Raw genomic sequence first — 8,809 nt, forward strand, 5'->3', positions numbered from 1 at the left:
TAATTTCTTCTCAGACTTTTTTTACCATGGAGGCGTCGTTCTCCAACAAAGGAATTCTCAATATGAGAAATATGCATTACTGGCCCATCAACAATCCACAACGGCTCAGACAGGCAGAGCATCAACGTGCATGGAACATTAATGTTTGGTACGGAATTACTGGAGATACCATTATCGGACCTTTCTCTGTAAATGCTGTCTACCAAAATGTTCCAACAACATCAGAGGACATGCAGCCATTGCAGAGGAAGTAGTAGCGCGATATATGGAGTCCTTCACCCACAGAGCCAACGGTCTCCGTTTTGAGCATGTGCTGTAAACGCTCTTTTTTCATGTAGTGGTAGTATCACAGTAAAAGTTAATACAAATGACCATGTTACTTCTGCGTTGTCCTTAGTACTGTAATATGGTACTGCACAGTAACATGATCCAATTACTGCACAGTGTATTACTATTACTTTCCATGTTTTTTGGTAATTTGTGAAATGTTTTAACGCTCCTTGGAGAAGTGAAATGATGTAGTTAATGAAATGCATTGAGGTGATATTTAAGTTAGAGAAGTTGTGTATTATTTATCACTTCCACTGCTACTAGTTTCAGTGTGATACGTTTTTGAATAGCTCTTGGAGCAGATGAGGGTATTCTTGAATAAAAGGTACATGGCTCTGTTTAAAAGACTGAACCCCTACCTAGTATCTGCTACATCTGTGGAGACACGTATACCCACAGAAAGAACTACGCAGTCGAGTTAAAAAACACTGGTTGAAACAAATTTAATTATTACTGCCAACCACCTGACACTGCCTCCTACATTATTGTCTCACTTGACGGAGTTCATTCGTGTATCATCGACAGCTGCTTGCCTAAACAAGTCACGTCCATTCTCAAGAAGTTCCTAAATGCCTACTGATCCTTGAGCTTCTATTCTTTCTTTAATAGGGAATAGATCGCCCTGCCTTCGTCCCTTTCTTGCCAGCCAGGATAGAACCAAGAACGTCCGACACAACCGCTCTACACGACTGATCAAGCCATACGTCTTTTATAAGGTTATACATGCATCTAAAAGCAATTTCTGTTTGGGTTTTCGAACAAATGAGACAATATAACTTAAAAAAAGTTCGGTAAAATTTCAAGGGCTCAGCCGGGATTTGAACCCGGGACCTCCTGCACCCAAAGCAGGAATCATACCCCTAGACCACTGAGCCACCTGGAAGTATAATACAATTTTACTACATTCAACGGAGACCATAGTTTTCTCACTTATTGTCTGTTTTTGTTATATGATTTATTGGTTTTCTTTCATTTAAGAAGAAGTTTTTCGTATCCGTTCTTTTTCTCGAACTTAAATATTTGTATGATTAATTTTCTGAATATCTAAGTCCACTCAATTTACCAAAACTTGGATTTCTCACTCTTGCATGTCGATGGAACATAAATATTAACTTTTCATATGAAACTAATCTTCATAAATTTATATTAGACTCAGCACTTTAAAAGAGTGTATCTTCATTGTTCATATCTTTACACTTCCGTAGCGTGACAAGATATCGTTGTTTCATCAAACAAAATCAACTTTACATCAGCAGAGGTTAACGTGTACTGGTTGTTTCAAATTTTTTTACCTTACGCAACATGCCACAAGATATTTAATCCCGCCATTGTGAACATCTACATTTTCTTGCACCTTAGGTTGGCATGAGGCACCAATTAACTGCTGTGAGAATCCCCTTTTACTTATGTCGATGACAGATAGATACAATGATTGTTTTGTTTACCGTAAATATGTGTGTATTGGCTCTTAATTTTTGCTTGTTTTGTTGAACAGATATCAGGTATCAGAACTAAGAGTCGTATTACTAATACAGTACTTCACTTTGAGTTTTGATCGAACAACACAACAAAAGTGGTTATGCTTACATTCTTTTGCGCTGGAGTACCACGAACGGCACGAATAATACACTATTGTGATTCATCATATTATTGACATGAAGTAAAACAATAATCTTATCATGTACCAGTACCACAAACATTAAGATCCTCATTAACGTAAATGTTTTACATCTTCGTAACGACACCTAAAAATGGTAATTTATGTCAGTGGGAAAGGTTAAACTACTAGGATGTACAAGAAAACGCAACAGCGATTTTAGTCTGCTAATGAGCTTTTCGTACAACTAACGTTACTGATTTCTGACAGTTCCACTGTGGATATCTAGCTAACAATTACAAGATATTGATGTGCCGTAAGATGACATTAGGTATAACGATTAAAGATTATGTAAGAGATTGAAATTTCTATACGAAGTGTACACACAAGTCTTTAATTATTTGTAAAATTTGTTGAATAGAAAAATTGACTTATTAGGGAATCTGTTACCAGAAGTCTTTTTCCTTTTGGTTATATGAAAAATGCGGTATTGAATATTCAAAGGGTTCAAGCAGGAATCAATCAAATTCTACTAATTGTCAATAAGCGGATTGAAAATTTTTTGTCAGATTTTACTTGAATGAAGAATTCACTGAGACAGCTGTTTCGTAGTCACATCACGACACGTCAATAACAGGATGAAATCTGTAAATGACATGGCTGGGAGAGACATCAAGCTTATGGAAAACTACAACGAATTATTTATTAATAAAACGAAAAACAGATGCTTTATGTATTCAGTTAGTGTGTGTATCATGTTAATATTTACAAGGCATGAAGAGAGGGTATCACAGAACAAGTATTTTCAGAAGAAAATAAATTTTGCCACTATATTTGACTCAAATTTTGTACGTAGTATGTTATAGATTGCATTTAGAAATGTTTATAAGTTACTGGATGAGTAATTACTTCTGTACGAGATTTGAGGAAAGAGTATGAGGCTTTACAGAGATTTTTCGTTTTTCCCTTTAATGTAAAGGTAGAGTTGCACCTCATCCCGTTTTCCCACTGAGGCCAAATTACATTCAAGTCATGTTTTCGTACAAAGGACTCTGACGAACATAAAAGCAAAGTTTGACAAATATAATCAACTCACCACTCATCGGATACATCAAGGCTCCCCTGCTGCGTCATTCTATGCGGTGTCGTAACGAGAACTGTTGGATCCCGTACGAGACTTATCTTTGCGGTACTGCCTGAACTATTCCGTTACTGGCGTGTTTTCCTACCCGCAAGCAGTTCGTGTCTGGCTGTGTCTGCATCGGCGCTATTCGTAAACCTGCTTCCATGCTTCCTCCCAGATGCGCTACAAGCACTGGTCTTGTTCCACTGTCTACGGTTTTCTCTGTTCACGAAGTCGCTGGCTCCTCGATTGCCCACGGCGTTAAATGGGGGTTTTCACATGTCGGGACACAGACGTCAGGCGAGCTTACGTCACCGCTCATTGCCACTGGCAGGGACCGGCTGAAGTGTCAACTGCCGTGCAGTGGATGATGTGAGGCCGTAGCGGTCTTTAAACAATTAATACAGTGAAATGCTAATGCTGAGAGGAAAGTTTTATGGAAGTTTCTTGACAATCCGAATTTTAAAAGTCCCACCACCCAAAAGTGGGTCACAAATGAAAAAAAATTACAGAAAAAATTGGGCTTTCCGTTTCTGGCTTTTTACTCTGAATTTTCGGCAAAGTCGACAATTCATAAAAGTAAACAGCATAAAATTTCGCACAAAATGGGTTCCAAGGTCTTTTTTTGTCACACCAAACATATGGCATGTAGCAGCGCATGAAGTTGCGTAATTTAAGGCGCTACCAGCAAAACCAAACTCCTTATCCCTCAACATGTAATGTTGATTCAAAGGGCAAAATGAAAGATGCCACTTCTAAAATTAAACAGCGTTCAAATAATTTACGTAAATGACATAGGAATTATGCTTCAGTTTCTCTTTCGTAACAACAATAATTATGATATTATCAACGTAACCATTTTAAGCAAATTTGAGAGTAGTTTCATCCTCTTCACGCTCCGTGCTCCACTGCTCCCGTCTTACTCGTTCATCGGCAAAATGAGAATATACACTATATGATCAAAGGTATCCGGACACCCCAAAAACATACCTGTTTCGTATTAGGTGCATTGTGCTGCCACCTACTGCCATGTACTCCATATCAGCGACCTCAGTACTCAATATACATCGTGAGAGAGCAGAATAGGGCGCTCCGCGGAACTCACGGACTTCGGACGTGGTCAGGTGACTGGGTGTCACTTCTGGCATACGTCTGTGCGCGAGATTTCCACACTCCTAAACATCACTAGGTCCACTGTTTTCGATGTGATAGTGAAATGGAAACGTGAAGGGTAACGTACAGCACAAAAAGTTACAGACCGGCCTCGTCTGTTGACTGACAGAGACTGCCGACAGCTGAAGAGGGTCGTAATGTGTAATAGGCAGACATCTATCCAGACCATAACACAGGAATTCAAGACTGCATCAGGATCCACTGCAGGTACTATGACAGTTCGGCGGGAGGTGCGAAAACTTGGATTTCATGGTCGAGCGGCTGCTCATAAGCCACAAATCACGCCGGTAAATGCCAAACGACGCCTCGCATGGTGTAAGGAGCGTAAACATTGGACGTTTGAACAGTGGAAAAACATGGCGATCCGATGGCTGGGTGTGGGTGTGGATATGGCGAATGGCCGGTGAACGTCATCTGCCAGCGTGTGTACTACCAACAGTAAAATTCGGAGGCGGTAGTGTTATGGCGTGGCGGTGTTTTTCATGGAGGGGGCTTGCCCCTCTTACTGTTTAGCGTGGCACTATCACAGAACAGCTCTACATTGATTTAAGCACCTTCTTGCTTCCCACTGTTGAAGAGCAATTCGGGAATGGCGTTTGCGTAATTCAACACGATCGAGCACCTGTTTATAATACACGGCTTGTGGCGGAGTGGTTACACGACAATAACATCCCTGTAATGGACTAGCCTACACAGAGTCCTGACCTTAATTCTATAGAACACGTTTGGGATGTTTGGAAACGCCGACTTCGTGCCAGGCCTCACTGACCGACATCGATACCTCTCCTCAATCCAGCACTTCGTGAAGAATGGGCTGCCATTCCCCAAGAAACCTTCCAAAACATGATTGAACGCATACCTGAGAAGGCTAAGAGTGGGCCAACACCATGCTGGATTCCAGCATTACCGATGGGGGGTGCCACGAACTCTTAAGTCATTTTCAGCAAAGTGTCTGGATCCTTTTGATCACATAGTGTATGCAGATACGTTACAGATGAGTAAAAAATAGGTGATAATTTCAGTTCGTACTAGTCAATAGGTAAATAGAGTTGAAACCGATGTACTGTGTATGAGGTCGTGAGATTTGTCACTGGGAACTGTAATAACAACAATGAGAAATATGGCTTACTTTCGTGTGGTGTGGTACAATGGATTCCCCCGTTACATGGAAACTGTTGTTCCTATCAGGAGTTTGAATGCAGTAGTCAGCACTGTCGAAGACAAATTGAAATGACGCGGATGGACGAAATTCCAATCCCTTTGTCATCACTGCTGGTACCACAAAACGTACTGCCTCTGGGTAGGATACACTTTATCCGAAAGGAGACAGAACATAACTAGTTTCTGAAAGCCACGCGTCTTTTAGATGAATGTAGCTATGTTAACTTTAAATGGTGACAAGGAAGGGGTGGGTCTGGCAGCTGCCTCCGTGTTATGTGCTATGGCCAAACTTTCGCTCTTCCATTTATTCAGGTTTCCCGGCTACTGCATCATTAGTCGATTAACAAAATTTTGTACAGTATCAGGGATGCGGACTTTGTTCTCTGTAAGAACAGTTTGGAGGGAGATATTTCGTTGTGTTGTAAATCGGCGATCTGATACCTTCAATAGGTATGCGTTTTTGAAACAGCAGTTTATTTCTTAACAGACGGGGCAGTCACTATATCACTTCCGAATTACGTAACAGTTGAGCATTAACACTCTGGACATCAGGATGGTGGTCACCGTCGATCTGGTCTATTTACTGCTGAAAGGAAAACTGACACCACTCATCAGTTACGCAGAGGTAGCTGAAAATTAACTGAATAGCACCACCAATTTCTGTGTCAAGTAGTAATGGAGTTTTGCTATTTGGGGAGCAAAATAACTGATGATGGTCGAAGTAGAGAGGATAGAAAATGTAGACTGGCAATGGCAAGGAAAGCGTTTCTGAAGAAGAGAAATTTGTTAACATCGAGTATAGATTTAAGTGTCAGGAAGTCATTTCTGAAAGTATTTGTATGGAGTGTAGCCATGTATGGAAGTGAAACATGGACGATAACTAGTCTGGACAAGAAGATAATAGAAGCTTTCGAAATGTGGTGCTACAGAAGAATGCTGAAGATAAGGTGGGTAGATCACGTAACTAATGAGGAGGTACTGAATAGGATTGGGGAGAAGAGAAGTTTGTGGCACAACTTGACTAGAAGAAGGGATCGGTTGGTAGGACATGTTTTGAGGCATCAAGGGATCACAAATTTAGCATTGGAGGGCAGTGTGGAGGGTAAAAATCATAGAGGGAGACCAAGAGATGAATACACTAAGCAGATTCAGAAGGATGTAGGTTGCAGTAGATACTGGGAGATGAAGAAGCTTGCACAGGATAGAGTAACATGGAGAGCTGCATCAAACCAGTCTCAGGACTGAAGACCACAACAACAACAACATAGACCTCGGCAATGCCGTGCACGACCTTCATGCGTCTTATGCGGTAATGGGCACCTGCTGCAACCATCTCATGAAATGGTCCAATCTGGTGTATTATTGCGCGTCCTGATTCAATGTTTTGTCTGTTGGCTCTGAGCACTATGGGACTCAACTGCTGAGGTCATTAGTCCCCTAGAACTTAGAACTAGTTAAACCTAACTAACCTAAGGACATCACAAACATCCATGCCCGAGGCAGGATTCGAACCTGCGACCGTAGCGGTATTGCGGTTCCAGACTGCAGCGCCTTTAACCGCACGGCCACTTCGGCCGGCGTTGTTTTGTCTGTCAGCAAGGTTCATGACACTCTCTCGCAGCATCAGCTTAACACACACATTACGCTAGTTTCCATTGACTGACTGGAACCTTTTGTGCTGAGCAGAAGTTCTGACTTAATAGTCGACCCACACAAAGAAATACGGTTTGAAAACCGAGATCCGGTTGAGCAGACCGAGTTTCGTCTGCAACCAATCGAAACCCTTTTAACCTCCGTAGCAATTAATTTCTCATTGGTGTACCTTCACGAACGTTAATTTTGCCCTTCAAAAGGGCAGCTATCCTATCTGTCCTCTACTTACTTGTTTGAAAAACGTACTTCAAGCTTACTTTGGGCCAAAGTGATGACACTTTTCTCCGTCAACCAGTATACCATCACACGTCTCACTTGAACTCATGTTCGACTACCGTATATACAAACTGAATTTACCGACCGCAAATACGTTCTAAGAAACCACCCCAAGGCGAACTGGTGAAAAACTGCCGGTTCTGGAGATCAATGCAAGAGACAGGCCTCCCCCGAAGAAAGGTCATTGGCGTCACACAAACATATTACTCCTCCACCAAGGCAAGTGTCGGCTACCAACTCCAACAACATCGTCATACTACTGGAGCCTGGTATTCGGCAACTGATGTGCAACAAAGTACGGTAAGGACGCAAGGGCACGTGCTGAAATGGGCCATCTCTGCAGCTAACTTCAACACGCGCTACAAGCCATTACGGTTCGTCTGACGGAAAGAGTCACTCAGACCAATTTTATGGATAGTATTACCCTCTTTATTTTCATAAATTGTTAACTTCGGCGAAAATTGCGTCTTTCTGAAGTTAGAAGCGATAATCCAAAAAAGTCCCATTTATCCGTTGTTTCTCATTTTTTACGATTCCCGGGCAGAAATCTTGGAGGTACTTCGAAAATTCAGAATTCAGCACCCTCAAAAATTTTTAATAAAGTTCCGGCTATTTGGCCTTTTTGAGCATTATTTGACTGAACTAAATACGGCGAAAGTCGGGCGAGCAGTAACACAAAGTGGTTTAGCTTGATGTTTTTTCTTGGTGTATGGTGTTTTCCGTGGGAAAAACGGATGCCGAAAATGACACTGAGTAATGAATGGCTGTGGTAAAAAAACGGCTTATGCTATGGGACAAGACCATCAGTACACAAAGACCGCAATGCCACAGAGAGAAGTTTCTACAGTTTTTGCCAACCAACTGAAGACATTATACACAGTGAAGACTGTATATAGCGAGCGGTACAATAAAAGATTACAGTGATATTTTCATCGGTTTCCAAATGAGAGAATTGGATTTAACACGAAATATTAAAAAGCAAAAGTGCTCGTCAGGTCAACCATATAACAACACGTTTTACAGGAATTGCTAGAAATGCAATCTATCTTGAAAGAACGAGGTCTATTAAGTCTTTCAGATACCGCAGAATATATCAGCTTAATATTCGAGAACTAGAAGAACTAGTTTCTCCGTCTGTCCATTCTGCGGCAGTTTACATTAGTGGCAACAATACCGGTAGTTTTGACTTGCCTTAGTGGTACTCAAATTCGTAAACTTTTGTTGAAAATTATTATAATCATACAATAACCGGTTTTGTTTATATTACTGCTTACTTTAGTGTAATCTACAGCATGTCAGTAGGCTGAATACAATTCATCTCTGAATTCTGCAGTTTTAGACTTCTCTACCAACAGTGCAACTAGTCGAAACTTTTAATTGATAACAGAAATAAAAAGAACCTTGTCCGTATTGCACTTTAGTTATTTAAACAGGAGCTAAACGCCACCAAACTATTCGGTATTTTCATTAAATGGATTAATTTTATCGCTCCAAAA

The 8,809-nt window shown here is 41.0% G+C and overlaps 1 non-coding gene across 1 annotated transcript; it reads right to left on the bottom strand.

Annotated features, from left to right (window-relative positions):
- Positions 1-1,133: 1,133 nt before the first annotated feature.
- Positions 1,134-1,205, bottom strand: Trnap-ugg (transfer RNA proline (anticodon UGG)). Its single transcript has one exon. It is a non-coding gene; the product is annotated as a tRNA-Pro (tRNA).
- Positions 1,206-8,809: the final 7,604 nt, after the last annotated feature.

Source organism: Schistocerca cancellata, chromosome 3, assembly GCF_023864275.1.
Source record: "Schistocerca cancellata isolate TAMUIC-IGC-003103 chromosome 3, iqSchCanc2.1, whole genome shotgun sequence".
In the NCBI taxonomy this organism is placed as follows: Eukaryota; Metazoa; Arthropoda; class Insecta; order Orthoptera; family Acrididae; genus Schistocerca; species Schistocerca cancellata.